This window comes from Vicugna pacos, chromosome 4, assembly GCF_048564905.1.
Source record: "Vicugna pacos chromosome 4, VicPac4, whole genome shotgun sequence".
In the NCBI taxonomy this organism is placed as follows: Eukaryota; Metazoa; Chordata; class Mammalia; order Artiodactyla; family Camelidae; genus Vicugna; species Vicugna pacos.
The window spans coordinates 34895728-34914055 of record NC_132990.1 but is presented as its reverse complement, the minus strand read 5'-3'; the positions used below and the strand labels follow the sequence as shown (position 1 = coordinate 34914055).

The 18328-nt window shown below is 37.3% G+C and overlaps 1 pseudogene; it reads right to left on the bottom strand.

Annotated features, from left to right (window-relative positions):
- Positions 1-11388: 11388 nt before the first annotated feature.
- LOC140696040 (small ribosomal subunit protein eS24 pseudogene) lies at positions 11389-15981 on the bottom strand (annotated as a pseudogene).
- Positions 15982-18328: the final 2347 nt, after the last annotated feature.

Below are 18328 nucleotides of genomic sequence, written 5' to 3'. Positions count from 1 at the left end.
AAAAATGCTCAGTATCACTAACTATCAGAGAAATGCAAATCAAAACTTTTTAATTTTTTGAGGAATCTTTATACTGTTTTCCATTGTGGCAACACCCTTTTACATTCTCATCAACAGTGCAAGTGGGTTCTCTTCACATCCTTGGCAACACTTATTATTTCTTGTCATTTTGATATTAGCCATTCTGACAAATGTGAATGATATATCATTGTGGTTTTGAATTGCATTTCTCTGATGATTAATAATGTTGAGCATCTTTTCATGTGCCTGTTGGCCCTCTCTGTGTCTTTGAAAGAATGTCTCTTCAGATCTTCTGCCTATTTGTTAATTGGGTTGTTTGGGGGTTTTTTGTTTGTTTGTTTATGTTGAGTTGTATAAGCTCTTTATATATTTTGGATATTAACCACTGATTAGATATATCATTTGCAAATACTGTCTGCTATTCAGTAGGCAGCCTTTGCATTTTGTTTATAGTTTCCTTTGCTGTGCAAAAGCTTTTTAGTTTGATATAATCTAACTTGTTTATTTTTGCTTTTCTTTCCTGGCCTAAGAAGACACCCCCCCCAAAAAAAAATTACTGAGGCCAAAGTCAAAGAGCTTACTGTCTGTTTTCTTCTAAAAGTTTTATGGTTTCAAGTCTTACATTTAAGTCTTTAATCCATTTTGAATTTATTTTTGTTCATGATCTCAGTGAGTAGTTTGATTCTTTTGCATGTAGCCATCCAGTTTTCCCAACACCATTTATTGAAGAGGCTTTTCTTTCCTCATTGTATATTCTTGCCTTTTTTTTCATAGATTGATTGGCCATATAGTGTTGGTTCATTTCTGGGCTCTCTATTTGGTTTCATTGATAAATGTCTATTTTTGTGAGAGTACTGTACTGTTCTGATGAATCTAGCTTTGTGATACAGTTTAAAATCAGAAAGTGTGATACCTTCAGCTTTGTTCTTTCTTAAAATTGCCTTGGCTATTTGGGGTCTTTTGTATTTCCATATAAATACTAGAATTATTTGTTCTAGTTGTACAAAAAATGCGACTCGTATTTTGATAGGTATTGTATCTGTAGATTGCCTTTGGCAGTATGGGCATTTTAAAAATATCCATTCCTCCAATTCATGAACATGGTGTATCTTTCTACTTGTATTGTCTTCAATTCCATTCATCAGTGTATTACAGTTTTCCAAATACAAGTCTTTTACCTCTTTAGTTAGATTTATTCCCAGGTATTTTATTCTTTTTATGCAGTTGTAAATAAGATTGTTTTCTTAATTTTATTTCTGATAATTTGTTCTTAATGTATAGAAATGCAACAGATTTCTGTATTTGTATCCTGCAACTTTCCTGAATTTATTGCTGAGCTCTAGTAGTTTTGGTGGCATCTTTAGGATTTTCTGTGTGTAGTATCATGTAATCTACAAACAATGACAGTTTTAGTCTTCCTTTCCAATTTGGATTCCTTTTTATGTCTTTTTATTGTCTGATTGCTGTGGCTAGGACTTCCATACTTTGTTGAATAAAAGTGATGAGAGTTGGCATCCTTATCTTGTTCCTGATGTTAGAAGAAATGCTTTCAACTTTTCACTGTTGAGTATATTGTTAGCTATGGACTTATCATACATGGCCTTTGTTATGTTGAGGTATGGTCCCTCTGTACCTACTTTCTAGTGAAGTTTTATCATAAATGAATATCAAATTTTGTCAAAAGCTTTTTCTGCACCTATTAAGATGATCATACAGTTTTTATTCTTTAATTTGTTAATGTGGTGTATCACATTGATTTGAAGATGTTGAACCACCCTTGCTTCCCTAGGATAAATTCCACTTGATCATGGTGTATAATCCTTTTAATGTATTGTTCAATTCGATTTGCTAATATTTTGTTGAAGATTTTTGTGTCTATGTTCATCAGTGATATTGACTTGTAATTTTTGTGTGCGCATGTGATATCTTTGTCTGGTTTTGGTATCAGACTGTTGCTGGCCTCATAGAATGAATTAGGAAGCATTCCTTCCTCTATAATTTTTTGAAGTAGTTTGAGAAGAATAAATGTTAACTCTTCTTTAACTGTTTGGTAAAATTTATCTGTGAAGACTTCTGGTCCTGGACTTCTTTTGTTGGGAGTTTTTTTAAATTACTGATTCAGTTTTAGTACTGGTAATTGGTCTGTTCGTATTTTCTCTTTCTTCCTGGTTCAGTCTTGGGAGATTGTCCATTTCTAGGAATTTGCCCATTTCTTCTAATTTGTCCATTTTATGCTGTGTAGTTGTTCATAGTAAGATCATATGATCCTTTGTATTTCTGTGGTGTCAGTTGTAACTTCTTTTTCATTTTTGATTTTATTGATCTGGGTCTTCTCTCTCTCTCTCTCGATGAGTCTGACTGTTTATCAATTTTTTTTTATCTGTTCAAAGAATCAGCTCTTAGTTTCCTTGATCTTTTCTATTTTGTTTTAGTCTCTATTTCATTTGTGTCTGCTCTAATTTTTATGATTTCTTTCTTTCTACTAACTTTGTGCTTTGTTTGTCCTTCTTTTTCTGTTTACTTTAGGTGTAAGTTGATATTGTTGAGATTCTTCTCATTTCCTTAAGTAGGCTTGTATACTTTGTATAACCTTACCTCTTAAAACTCCTTTTGCTATATCCCATAGGTTTTAGAAAGTTGTGTCTACAGGTATTTTTAAATTTATTCTTAATTTATTCAGTGATATATTATTTGTTTAGTAGCATATTGTTTAGCCTCCATGTGTTTGTGGGTTTTGCAGTTTTTTTTCTTATAGTTGGTTTCTTGTCTCATAATGTTGTGGCCAGAGAAGATGCTTGATGTGATTTCAACTTTCTTAAATTTACTGAGACTAGGTTTGTGGCCTAGTGTATGATCTATCATGGGGAATGTTCCATGTACACTTGAAAAGAATGTGTCTTCAGCCACTTTTGGATGGAATGTTCTCTAGATATCTTTTAAGTCCATTTTGTCTAATGTGTTTTTTAAGGCCAGTGCTTTCTTACTGATTTTCTTTCTGTAGATGTCTGTTGATGTAAGTCGGGAGTCAGAGTCCCCTACTATTATTGTATTACTGTCAATTTCTTCCTTTGTGTCTTAATAATTGTTTTATATATTTATGTGCTCCTGTGTTGGGTGCATATATATTTACAATTGTTGTATCTTCTTCTTGGATTGATCCCTTGGTCATTATGTAGTATCCTTCTTTGTCTCTTATAAAAGTCTTTACTTTAAAGTCTATTTTTGTCTAATATAAGTATTGCTACTCTGGCTTTCTTTTGATTTCCATTTTAGTGGAGTACCTTTTTTCCATCCTCTCACTTTCATTCTGTGTGTGTCTTTAGATCTAAAGTTAATCTTTCAAAGGCAGCATATGTAGGGGTCTTGTTTTTGTTTCCATTTAACCACTCTATGTCTTTTGATTGAAGTATTTATGACATTTATGTTTAAAGTAATTACTGATAGGTATGTACCTATTGCCATTTTGTTAATGGTTTTATAGGTTTGGTTTTGTTTTTTTTTTTTTAGTTCCTTCTTTTGTTGTCTTCCCTTGTGGTTTGATGACTGTCTCTAGTGTTGTATTTGGATTCCTTTCTCTTTTCTCTGTGTGTATCTATTACAGATTTTTGGTTTGTGATTACTGTGAGGTTTATATATAGCAACCTATATATATAGTGATTAATTCAAGTTGCTGATGTCTTAAGTTTAGAAGCATTTTAACAGCCCTATATTTTTACTCCCCACATGTTTACATTTTTTGGCATCATACTTTACATCTTTTTGTTCTGTGTACCCCTTAACTATTTATTGCTGATATAGATTATTTTACTATTTTTGTCTTTTAACCTTCCTACTAGCTTTACACGTGGTTAGTTTACTATCTTTACTGTGTATTTGCCTTTACTGATGAGCTTTTTTCTTCTCATGTTTCTAGTTGTGACCTTTTCTTTTTCACTTAGAGAAGTCCATTTAACATTTCTTATAAAGCTATTTTGGTGGTGCTGAACTCTTCTAGCTTTTTCTTGTCTGTAATACTTTTGATCTCTCCATCAAATCTGAATGAAGGCTTTGCCAGGTAAAGTATTCTTGGTTGTATATTTTTTCCTTTCATAGTTTAAATATCACAGCACTCCCTTCTGACCTGCAAAGTTTATGCTGAAAAGTGAGCTGATAGCCCTATGAGAGTTCCCTTGTATGTAACTTGTTTCTTTCCCTTGCTGCTTTTAATATTCTCTCTTAATCTTTAATTTTTGCCATTTTACTTACAGTGGGTCTTAGTGTAATCCTCTTTGGATTGGTCCTGTTTGGTACTCTCTGTGCTTCCTGGACTTAGATGTCTCTTTCCTTTCCCAGGTTAAAGAATTTTTCAGCTATTATATCTTCAAATATGCTCTCAGCTCCTTTCTCTCTGGGACCCCTGTAATAAGAATACTAGTATGTTTGATGTTATCGTAGAGGTCTCTTAAACTGTCCTCATTTTTTTTCATTCTTTTTTCTTTTTTCTGTTCAGCATCAGTAATTTCCACTACTCTGTATTCCAGCTTACTGATCTGTTCCTCTGTATCATCTCATCTACTGTTGATTCCTTCTAATGTAGTTTTCATCTCATTTATTGTGTTCTTCATCTCTGTTTGGTTCTTCTTTAAATTTTCTCTTTGTTAAAGACTTCTTACTTCTCACTCTCTTTATCCAGTCTTCTGAGTTCTGTTAATGTCTTTATTACCATTATCTTGACATATTTACTGAGTAGATTGCCTATCTTCACTTCGTTCTTTTGGGATTTTATCTTTTCCCTTCATTTGAACATATTCCTCTGCTGCCTCATTTTGCCAAATTTGCTGTTTTTATTTTTAAATATTTAATAGGTTGGTAATGTTTCCGAACCTTAGAGAAGTGGCCTTTTGTAGGAGATGTTTTATCTGTTCCAGCATTGCACCTCTTATGGCTAGCCAAGTTGTATACTCTAGTAAAGTCCTCCTCTGTGGGCTGCATGGGTCCTTCAGTTGTGGTGGGCTGATTACCGTGAGTAGTGTAGTAAGCGTGACTGGCTCCTGCTTCATTTGGTTGTCAGGTCCTACCTTGTGGAGAGGCTTCCAGCCACTGGTGAGTGGGGCTTGGTCATGAGGTAGCTGGCTACAGAGTCCCAGGGTTAGTACTGGGCCACTGATGGGCAGAGATGGGTTCTGGGGTGGATAGTTGTGGGGCTAGGATCCCAGATCTGCTGATAGGGATTCTTGAAATGATTGGCTGCAGGGTCCAGGATGCCCCAAAGCTGATACTGACACACTGGTGCATGAGGCTGGATTCCAGGATAGTTGGATGAGGGGTCCAAAGTGTCTCAGAGCTAGTATCAGCCAACTGTTAGGCAGTGCCAGGGCCTGGGGCTTCCCAGGGCTATAGCTGGCTCACTGTTGGGCAGAGCCAGATCCAGGGGTCTCTGGTTGCAGAGCCCTGGAAGTCCCTGGGATGATGTCAGCCCACTAGTTAGCAGGGTCAGTTCCTGACACTCTGGTTGTGGAATCTGGGGTGTCCCGAAACTAGTGTTGGCATGCTGGCAATGAGATTGCATCCTAGCATGGCTGGATGAGGGACCAAATTGTCCTAGACCTAGTATTGGCCTACTAGCAGGCAGGCCAGGGCCCACATTTCCCAGAGCTAGTGCTGGCCTGCTGGTGGGTAGGCTGGGTCCTGACACATCAGGCTGCAGGGCTGTGGTGGTCCTGGAGCTTGTGTCTTCCCTCCTGGTGAGCAGGACCAAGAGTGAGGCTGGGTTCTGGGACTAATGCCAACTCTCTGGTGGGTAGATCCAGATTCTGGAGTCTCTGGCTGTAAGGTCCTGAGGATCCCAGAGTTGATGTGTCGGCCCACTAGTGGGCAGAGCTAGGGCCCAGTGCCTTGGGCTGTAGGGCCATATGGGTCCCAGAGCTAGTGCCAGAGCACTGGTATTCAGGGCCAGGTCCTGTGCCCTCTAGTAGATAGGGCTGGTTCCTAGGGTGGCTTTGGGTTTAGGGGATCTTAAGCAGCCAACATGCTGTTGGATGGGGCTATGTCTGCCAGGCTAGTTGCTTGGCATGGGGTGTCCCAGTACTGGTGCAAAGAGGCTGGTGGGTGGTCCAGGTCCTGGGGCTGATAAGCTAGAGGGAGGATTCCAAAATGGCAGTTGCCAGCACTAGTGTCCTCATGGTAGAACAAGCTCTGAAAAATGGCTGCTGCCAGTACCTGTGTCCCCCAGGTGAGCTCCAGTTGCTTCCTGCCTCTCTGGGAGGCTCTCCAAGATTAGCAGATGGATCTGACCTACGTTCCTTTCAAATTACTGCTTCTACCCTGGGTCTCAGAGCATGTGAGAGCAGAGTATTTCCCACAACCCTCTGTCTCCTGAAAGTAAGCCCCACTGGCTTTCAAAGCCAAACATTCTGGGAGCTCATCTTCCTGGTACAGGACTCCTGGGCTGGGGAATCCAGTGTAGGGCTCCAGCTACTCCTCCTTGGGGAGAACCTCTGCAATTGTAATTATCCTCCCATTTGTGGATCGCCCAACTGGGATATGGGTCTTGACTTTACGGTATCTCTGCCCCTCCTACCCATTTCAGTGTGGCTCCTTCTTGATATCTTTAGTTGAAGAAGATCTTTTCTACTAGCTTTCTGGCTTTTCTCATCAAGGGTTGCTGTGTAAATCATTGTAATTTTGGTATATCTGTGGGAGAAGATAAGCTCAGGGTCTTCCTACTCTGCCATCTTAGCCACTCCCCCAGATACTCCTTGTCAAGTAACTTGAGCACATGGGCTCTAGGGTCAGACTACCTGGATTCAAATTTCTGCCTCTTACTGACTGCTTGACCTTGAGCAGTTTGCTTAATTCAACTTTGAAACCCTCATCTGTGAAATGGGGTTAATAAAACCCATAGTTAATTAAAATTCTTCTAAGTTTTGACAATTAAATAGGTTGTGTATAAAGCCATCAGAAAAAAAAACCACACATGGACTAAAATAACACAAAACTAATGCATTACTATTATTTTGTTGTTATTTCAAGTATTACTGGTATCTGTGGCATTTATATCTATACTTTGCTAAAGAGATTATTTAAAGTAAAATAGAAAAACATTTGAATTCATATTTCAGGTCCTCAGCTTCTGAATATTATAGCCTGGAAAACTGTTTAATTAACTTGTGTTTCTTTACCTCCCCAGTGATGGTGTAGAGAGGATTAAGTGACATAATCCAGGAAAAGTGCCTGGAAGACAGTCAGTCAGCACTTATTCAGTATTAGTTACCTTCCCCAACCCCCTTACATGACATAAAATTTACCATCTTAATCATTTTAAGTGTACAGTTCAGTATTTTCAAGTATATTCTCCTTGTTTTGAAACAGATTTTCAGAACTTTTTCATTTGTCATATCTGAATCTCTATACCCATTATACAACTTCCCTTTCCCCCATTCCCTCCACTCCTGGCAACCGCCATCCTATTTTCTGTTCCTGTGAATTTGACTACTGCAGATACTACCTCATATAACTGGAATCATACAGTATTTGTCTTTTCTTTGTGACTGATTTATTTCACTTAGCATAATGTTCTCAAGGCATAGCTATATTGTAACTTATAATAGAATTCCCTTCCTTTTTAAGGCTGAATAATATTCCATTGTGTGAATATACTACATTTTGTTTATTCATTCATCCATCAATGGACATTTAGATTGCTTCTACCCATCGGCTATTACTAGTAGTGCTGCTGTAAACATGGATATGTAGTTCTTTTATCTTCTGTGCTGATGCAAATAATCAAATAACAAGCATATTTATTTCATTTTCATTTTTGTCTCTTCATAATTAAGGCAAATTATAATTGAATAACAATAGCATTATGAGTGTTACATTTTTCTTAAGTTTATTTCTTGATATAAATTTCAAAATTAACAGTCAAAAGACAGAGAAATAAAGAAAAATACTGATTCTGCATTCATCTATTTATTAACTCAGAGTCATATTTAGCTCTTAGTATGTGCTTGTTATTGAGGAAAGAAAAAAAAACCTTTGTTTAAATGATACATAATCTACACTCCAGTCTATGTAATTACTAGAGATGAATGACTGTCAACAATCATCCTATCTGAAATATAGCCCATTTCTAACTTCGTGTTTAGTATCTGTTTTACTCCCCCTTAGAACTACCCCCTTTGCTCAGTGTTTAACACATAGTGTTTATTACCAGATACCCTTAATAAACCTCAAGGGAATGACATTTTCTTAAGGAAGCAAATCACTCCAACAAAGAACTCTTAAATCTCAGGGTGGAAAAGAGAAATGTTTTATACTGGAAAATTAAGAGGGGAAAGGCATCAGTTTTTCAAGGAAGAAGAGCTGAGTCCTGATGGGCTAGTTCAGCAGTGCTTTATTATATCAAAGATGCTAATATATTTTCAAAAAATCTTTCTTTAGTTAAAGTAAGCACATTTCCATCAAAGAGCTAAATGTACATGAGGGGAATTTTTTTGAATTCACGTGACTTTTGTAGTCAATACATAGTCTGTAAGTTACCAAGCTTTAACACTTTAAAGTATAAGATTCTTTATTTTCTACTATGGCTTCTTTTCTGAAAGATTCCACACCAATAATCAATTTATCTCCATATTACAAGTGCCTCCACCTGGTTGAGATCACAGACTAGAAACACAGACTCCTTTGGAAAACTCAGTGCCACAAATAGTAACAATTTAATTAGTTGACATGCTTTGTGAGGCATATTGCCTTATTAATGTACTTTGGGCATGTCAAAGATAAAAGGTGGAAAAGATCAGAAAAAAACAGATTGTGGAAGAGAATATTCTCATTTTCCCTGCCCTATCTTCTCTCTGGTTCTTGAAATCAAGGGCTGAGGCTATAGAAAGTAGCAGAGGGTGGAGGCAGCCTTCCCTGGGCATTGACATGAAAAATCATAGCCAAACTGTAATTATAGTACGTTTCCATAGGGCAAATACACACAGAGTCCATATCTATTTCTCATCGTAGATTTAATGTTGTATTGGTTAAAGGTCTAGATTACCTCTAAAAGCCTTCCAGCTGACTGCAATGTAAGCCTACAGTTAAATTTGTTCAAGATTACCATAGTGGGTAAGTGACATCAGTAAAGTTCAAGTTCACATCTCCTGACCTCAAATGCAAGAATTTTAGATTTATAATAGATAGGTGGATGGCTGGATGATGGATGGATATGTATATACATACATATATCTATGCTGCTGAGACTTTATGAAAAAGAAAAAGCCCAATCCCTGATCACATTTTATCAACCAAATATACTATCCTACTTTTTGAGAAATCTGACTCCTCTTCCCTAATTATTATTGAAAAAATAACTGAGTGCCAGATTGACTATCCAGTTGCCCAATCTGACAGGCTTACATATTAAGTGCTCTCCCATCAGCCATCTGCAGGCTGCCCAGGCTGTGACTTGTCCATCACACACTCTTGCCCTTTTTGTGCCAGGGTCATCAACATGTGGTGTGTGACAAAGCATCCAGTACCCAGTCTGACATCATCTTGTGCCCTCCATGGAGGAGAAAAAGAAGCCAACCAGCCAACCCCCTAGAAAGGCATTTACTTACTGCCCACTAGCAATTGTTGAGTGATAACACATGCAGTTCTCCACATGTTTATGCAGAGTCTCAGATTTATCTGACAGTTTTACACCCTCAGGCATGATACACAGTAATTAAAATTAAAAATGTTTTGACAGCCTAAACAAATGGCTATATAAATTAGAAAGCTGTAAAAAGTCATGGTAGCCAAAAATAAAGATACATAGATAAATCATAAAATTATAAACAAGGAGAATGTTTTAATACAGGCATGTTTATACCAAGACACTTGAAAATACAGGCTGACTTTTGCCTGAAGGAAGATAGTGGTAAAAAGGAATAGTGGAAACTAGCAAAACCACTCTTTCCTGCTTAGAAATTTTTTTCTCTATCCTTCTCTGGTAACTAAAGAAAAGAAGAAATTTGTTGAGGCTTTCCAGCTTCCTCTAAATCTATAATCAGCTGTAGAATCTCCAAATTTAAAAAAGCACCTAAATCAGTTGCCTGGAATCTTTGCTATTAACCTTCCCAAATGTGTAAAATGATGTGGGCTATATAAAACTTGGCATGATTTCACATTTCTTGAATGCATGGCATAAAACATGTGTTTATAAAATGAGCCAAATATATGATCTGCATGTGAATATAATTCCTTTCAACTAGATATGCACAAATGCTAAAGTATTGTCTCTCATTTAAATCTATCAGGTTGATGCCAGAAGAAACCTTTCTATCACCTGGTCTCAGTATTTTTCCATTTCTCGTAAAACTAAGTCTTCTCACCCCTTCCCTAATGCATTGAAGTACTAGGCCATTTCAAAAGAAGGAACAAAATAATTGAAAGTAATCAGTGGGATTTTCTCTACCTAGAAGAGCTGGATGGCCAGAAATCAATCATATCATGTGGATAGTGTTTATGATAAATTTTGAAAGCTGTCCTTTATTTGACAGAGTTCCTAAAGATTTATTGCCACTTTATTATCATGTCTTATGTATCCACAGATTAAGAAAAAAAATAAAAGAAACACCAAAGCTTTTTGTGGTAATTATCATAGAGCCTCCTGCTTTGTCCTGACCCCTTGCTTTCAGTCTTTTGTCCTCTTGGCTTCATTTCTTATTCTTGATCCGCTGCTGCCTCCCTTGACTTGGTACTGCTCTTTGGTCTTCCCAGTTTAATGCTCTTTTCCACGCCCTCCCCACAAACAAAAGACCTGGTTCAGACCTGCTCTGGTGGATCATCCCACTATGAATCACTCTTTGAGGAAGTACAACTTGATCTGCTCCCTGGACTAAATGCCATTCGACATGGATGCCTAGATAGTCCTGCCCCATCTCCAGAAGGGGGAATGAGAATTTCACCCCTATTTTGAAATATAAATACATATCATAAAGTAACAATGTTTGCAATAATCCATGATTGAATATCTTTATATTTTAGAGTTTCCCAGATGTTTCTGCGTAACAGTCAGATTTGGGAATCATGGTAGTCTCTTTGTTTTGTTTTAGCAGCAAAACTCTTTCATCTAGTGGAATCTTTGAAAACAACAATAATGACCACAACAATAACAACAAAAAACCTAGTATATAAAAAGACAGTTCCTGCTAAAACATGGGCATTGTAAGATGAATAAAATCATTTCCTGATAGATTGAAGCCTGAGCCACAGGTAGCAAAGTCGAGTGCCTACTCACATTGAAATAAATGGAACAGATCAAATCTAAGTCAACAGATGAGGGCAGGCTATGTTACAAGATCTTTTTATTTTTTTAAGTTTTTAGTTTATTAATCCTCTTGTGAAAAATCTGTACAATCACCACTGACACAGTCACTGCAGAATCTTTACTCCTTCTGTTGTCCAATCTCCAGCTCACTTCTTTTTGCTAGCGCCAACATTGGCCTTTGCAGTCCTCCCGACTTTCTTCTTCCTGTTCTTCTGTTCCTTTTGCTGTTTCCTTCAGGTCCTTTTCTTCTCGTATAGGCCATGTCTTGTAAGCCTATGTTTGGGTTCATTTTTCTTCACGTAATCCAAGGAATCATGAATCATGCCAAAGCCGTTTGTCTTGACACCACCAAAATGAGTTCTGAATCTGAATACAAAGATGACATCTGGCATGGTCTTGTACATTTTGGCTAGTTTTTCCTGAATTTCTATCTTGGGTACTGTTGCCTTCCCAAGGTGAAGGACATCAATGATCATTTGTTCCGCTGAAGTAGCCAGTCATGAACTTCCTAGTCCAGATAGTTACTGTGTCATTCATGATGGCAGCTGATCTTAAAGCAGCCAGGAAGGAAAAGAAGGCTGCTTCACACCAGCCAATCATATCAGTGCTCACAGAGGGACCCCTGGTGGCATTGGTGTCCAAGATCTTTTTATTTTTTAAAGAAAGTAACAAACTGAGAATTAAAAAAAACAAAAACAAAAACAAAAAACAAAAAAACTCCCAAGTGTAAACGTTGAGAATTGAATTTTAAAAATCATTGTCCGTCCCTCCTCCACAAAACAAAACCATGTCAGCAGGCCAGAAATGACCCCACAACCCTCAATTTGCAACGTGTAATTTAGGCTTTTGTATTAGGTGTCTATAATTATGAAACAAATTACTCCAGAATTTAGCAGCTTAAAACAACGAACATTTATCTCACACAGTTTCCAAAGGTCACAAATCCAGAGCTGGTTTGGCTGGATAGTTCTGGATCAAGGTCTCTCACAGGTTGCAGTCAAGCTGTCATTTGGGACTGTAGTCACCTCAGGGCTTGATTGGGGCTTACTCATTCACCTGACTGTTGGCTGGAGGCCTCCATTCTCCATATGGGCCTCTCCATTGGCCACCTGAGCATCCTTACAGTATGGTGGCTGGCTTTCCCTAGAGACATGGTCTGAAACAGAGAGCAAGGCAGAAGCCACAGTTCCCTTCATGACCTAGTCTTAGGTCATCTATCATCAGATCTGCCTAATTCTGTTGGTCATACAGACCAGCCCTGGTATAACGTGGAATTGGACTTCACAAAGGTATAATAGCATGAGATGAGAATCATTGTGGGCCATCTTGGAGACTGGCTACTATAGCTTTGAAAAGATCAAAATGGGCCAAATTTAGGCTATTCAAATTTGATTCAGATTTATACCATAAATCTGATGCCCTTTCTTCCAACTCCTTACTTTCATCATTTATTCCTCTTTTCCATCCTCCCTCATCACCAGCTTGACTCACAGGAAAACACCAGCTTTTCTGTTCAATATTCTCTTCAGGCTGGGATTTATTAGCTAGTTCCTTCACTTCTGGTCCTCAAGTCCTGAACTGAACTGCCTGTATATATAACTTTTGGTTTCAGCTGGCAATTTGTAGTACCATATGTCAGGGGTCTTGGAAGCAGAGAATAGAAATTATAATTAGGAGTTTGTAGGTAACTGTGAATCAGATTCCAAGACTCTGTTCAGCAAACATTTACAGAGAACAGAGTATGTGCCAGACTCTGTGTTAGTATTGGGGGATTTAATGATAAATCCAATACATCAAAGAAATCAGGAATCAGGGATCTAGGTGGTTACATTGAGGGTTGGGGAAACAGCCAGGAAGTGTAGTAATGGATAGAAATCCATCAAGAGGGTCTCAGAGATGCCTGATGAGTGTGTCTACAGAGTGGCAAAGAGATAAGAATTAGAAAATGGAAAGAGTTGAGGTATAGCACAGTTACTAAAGACTATGTCCCGATTGTCCAACATTTGCTTCTTCTAGGAGTTGGTGTCAAGATGTAAGAGTCACTGGATCCAAGCATAAGAGGGATAAGTTAGCAGCTGCCTGAGGGAAAGGGCACTGTGACTACAGTTGAGTTTAGATGATGGTTGACAACTGGCAGTGATTTTGGCTCAGTCTCCTTCTCTGTAAAATAGAAATAATTGTAATATAAAATATTACTATATAAAATCAAATAAATACAAATATATAAAAATAAACACATTTATATAGAAATATATAGTCTTACAAGTTTGTTTTGAAAATTAGTTTATTTAATATATGCAAGGCACTTAAAGCAGTCCCTGGTACCTACTAAGCATTATGTAAGTGTTAGCTGTCATCATTCATTAATCAGGGACTCGTTTCCTAAATCCAAGAGGAAAATGTTTATAAACCTAGGTAGCTTAGATCAACTGTCTACTCAGGATAATTGATAAGAAAACACTGGGACAGTGTACTGAGAAGAAAGAAAGTTGAGATCAGGCAGAACACTGGGTAATACCAACAACTAAGAGACAGATTAAGAAAAATGTGTATTTATTCTATTTTAAATATGTTTGGTGGAAAAAAAATCCCATAAATGGATTACACATCTCTCTGGTTTCTTAAATATTCTCAACATGGTATATATTTTTCTTGATTTTATAGGTTATTATTACAATTACTGTATTTTATACTAGGGTATAATATCACAATACTTTGGGGGGTTTTATTATATGAACTGTTGTATCCTAAATGATCTCAGGCTTCTAAACTTTTAAAAGTTTAATATTTACTATTATGTAAAATAGTCAGTAAAACTATATTGCTAATGGTTTTTATCTTTCAGTGCTATCAGGATCCCAAATTCAGATAGACTCTCCCTTCTTTCCAGTTTGCTGCTTCACTTTGTTCCCTGGGGATCTATGACTAAGATTATTAGAATTACCTGCAAAAAATATGATAGATTCTACATAAGAACCTGAGAAGTCTTCCTATAAATAAAATATAGTTGGTACTTATATCTCATTAGATTGATTAGGGGTCTTTCTTGCCTCTAAAAAACTATCATTCTAAGGGTTTCAAATTGAAAGAGAGGCTTCCACAATAGTAGGAATTGTGTTAGGTATGGCTGGGAGAGTACAAATCAGGACAATTTCTTTGGGGAAAATCAAAGTGTAAGAATCACAGGGAAGCTGTGAACAATGACCCCAACTGCTTGCAGCACTGATGTGTAATTCTTGTGACTCAGGAAACCAACATAAGCTACTTCTAGACATTTTAGCTGTCTACAGCACTTCAAGGATGATTCTCAGAATATTCAGTAGAATTCATGGGAAGCCCCATAAATCTTGATTTCAGGAGAATCTCCAGAAGCCAAAGGAGAATGTTGCAAATCATCTCAGCTGTCTACCTATAGCTGCTACTAGAATAAAGAATTCTATCCTACTTTCAAAACTTCTATCCCAGATAGTATCCTAGAACCACATAATGAAAGGGATTATGTAAAATGCAGACCCAGACATCTTCCTTGCAAATGTAGAAGAGATTGGGGGTAATGCCTAGTTGACAGCAGAGAGTTTGACAGTCCACCCCTTTATCAACTTAGCAGTTGTGCACATCTCTACCCATATTTAAAATTTTGAATAACACCATCATGCTTATGGTTAGCATATATAACTATACCTTGAATAACCAAAGATGTACTCACCTTGTCCCGCAAAATGGAAAACAAAAGTTTTTTAAGTCACTCTCTATTTTTTGAGTAGTTTTCATTCCTTTTCTCAATGAGTCCTCTTTTGACATTCTGTAACTTTTAAAAAGAAGAATACATTTTTAATTAATGTATAAAATATATGTATAACAAAGCTAGAAACAAAATATATATATCTATTATAGTCCTCATTTCTGAAACTGGTCTTGAGACCATGTTGGTTTATTTTTCTTCCTCCATAGTTTATTCTATTTTCCATTTACTTCAGTTAGAGTCACAGTTATTCTGACCCAAACCTTCATTTCCTGAGCCATTAGTGGTCCTCCCAGTATTGCATTGCCATAGTCTCCCAATAACTTTTACTCTATACATGTAACTTCTACATTTCACAAGAGAATATTGTACTTTCAGATATACTCCTTCATGTCCCACTGTATAACTTTATGAAACTACCCCTATTTCTCAAGCAAAACTGATATCTCCATTCAGTTCCATGATGTGTCTTTGCCTGAAGCATTAGGCATTATGACATAGCTAGCAGCAAAAGAAGCTCCAGAGTACCCAGTAACAGCCTCAACTTCCAGTTAATTACATTCATTGTGTGTCCCCAGTGGAAACATTCCTCCCTTGGGAATTATCATCTTTAAACCAGTGACTCCAAAGTTGCAAAAGAAAGAAGCAAAAAGTTTTGGAGTAGGTTATTAAGAGATAATAGAGAAAGAGGTCAATTTTACCCCTTCATTTCCAAAATTGTATGCTCTAGCTAGAGGAAAAACGTCCCCATTATTGATTTCTGGCTCAGAAAGTATATGCCACCATATTGGTTTTCCACAGACCTGTAACTATTAGCACCATAACTTCAGTGGGCTGTTCCACTATTCTATCAGGCAACTCACTTTGGGGTTATAAGATAGCTAAGACCAATGAATATTGTAATTCTGCATCTATTCTTTTGTTGTAAAATGAGTTCCTTTGTTAGAAGCAGTGTTGAATGTGATGCCTTCATGGTGAAGAAATATCCAGTATATCCATATATAATGTTGTAAGTAGAATCACTGCAGATTTCAGGGAGGATAAGCAAATAACATAGAGTTAAGTATCAATTCCAATGAGTAAAAATTCAGACTTCATGATGTAGTCTTCCATTGTGATTGCTTGCCACCAGGGAGTTGACCTGTATTCCCAGGGAATGATGCCACAATGAGCACTCAGTGTTGTCTCTACTGTTGGTATGTTTGGTGCTGAACAGTGACTGTTATCTGTGTTGTTAAATCTGTGGATAATTTTAACATATTCTTCCTGCAAAGGCTGATTTGTTCATAAACCCATGACTAGAGAAAGAAGCTGACTGAGATCCACCAAACAGATCATCTTGTCTGCCTGATTAATAAGAGACACCTTTTCAGGGAGACCTTTTTTGTAAGAATTCACATGGATACAAATATTCTCATACCCTGTGCCCATTCTGAGACAGTTCCAGCCAAGTTCTTCCTCAGTCTTCCTTGTCATTTGCTCCTCGAATTTACTTCCTTTGACCATGTGGCTGAACCATTAGGTGTCATGCACAAACTGACATAAACTTTACCTCTGCATAAGTATTTTTCCAGGTAAAGGTAACTAGATGCATGACTAAAAGTTCTACTGGGAGTATCCCCTTCCCAAATGTCTTTTGGAGTATCCTTATAAAACTGCAGTGGTCCAATTCGGAGTTGTTATGGCATTCCATGTGGAATTTTTAGGCCTTTAAAATAGGCCTAAATTCATCTTTCTTATAATTAGTGGCATGACGTTTCTATGGTGCTGAGGGAGAAGTGGTTTTGTATAAATAGTAGTTACCGTGAGAGTCAGGCATACATGAATTTACTTGATCCTTAACAACCTGCTAGAGTCCTATGTAACCCTTCCATTTGATGATGAAGACTGTCACACATGACCCTAAATTTATGTCTTGGTGGAGCACACAACACCTCATCCATAATCTGTAACTCAAGTGGCATGGTTACTTGGTGTTCTAGGGTCAGTTGTTCAGTCTACACCATGGCCTAGGAACAAGCTAAACACTGTGTTTTCAAAACAAGAATATATCTGCAAAACAGGGCATGTCTTTCTGTCAAAATTCTGGAGCTCCACTCTGTGATCCTGTTACTGGGATTGCCTGAGGTACCATATCAAAACCATATGAATTACAGATAATTAGATTATGACTGTATCTAGTAAGTCATTTGGCTGAAAAGGGAAATCGGCCTTCACTGCAGCCTGGACCTGCTATGAAATCTCTTCTTGGTCTGGACTGCAGTCACAGCTGGCACCACTGGTAACCTATATAAATACTCAATAAATGGGTAGAATAACACATTCATATGCTGTCTATCTGCCTTCTAAAATGCAACCATCTTCACCAGTCATTGTGACTCTGTGTTAGTGGGAGAAGGTACAAGATACATCAACTTATTTTTCTCTTTAAATAGGATGTCCTAGTATTTCCTAGATCACTGGATTCCTAGAAATCCACTGAGGTAGGAGGCCACTGATTTCCCTGGGGTTTATTTACCATCTTCTAACATGCATATATTTTGTAAATTCACCTTGAGTACTTTCTCCTTCCATGTCGACTCAGCATTGTCATTAATGTAGTGGACCAATATGATACCCTGTGAGATGATGACATGATCAAGTTCTTTTTAGTCAATATGAGTCCTTTACAAACTCCTAAGTACTCCAAATCATCTGAGGATCTTGTTAAAATACATATTTTGATTTGGTAGTTCTGGAGTGGGACCTGAGATTCTGCATTTCTAACACTCTTCCAGGCGATGGTTATCATATTTTGAATAGAAAGAGACTAGTTTCAATAAGAGGCTCAGAAAATTGAAATATCCCTGAGGAAAGCCCCTAATGATATAATGTTCTCTCTTCCAAGTGAAAGCAAACTGCTTTTGGTAATCCTATTAATTGATATAGAGAATAAAGAAGATGCCAAGTCAATATCTGCATATCAGTTTGCAAGGTTTATGTTGGACATGCCCCAAAAAAGAGATCGCAGTTGGAGCAGTAAATGCAAGTGGAGACATCACCTGATTAATCTGTGAAAATACACTTCATTCTCCAAGAGCAGTTTATCTTCTGCACAAGTTAAACGAGGAGATAAAAGAGAGTTAATAAAAATCAGCACACTGCATCCTTCAAATCTTTGATGGTAGAACTAATCTCTGCTTTCTCCCTAGGAAAGCAGTAATGTTTATAGCTTAATATTTGATAGAAAATACATTCCAGATGATTTCACTTGGTCCTTTCTACCTTAATAGCCTCCAATGGAT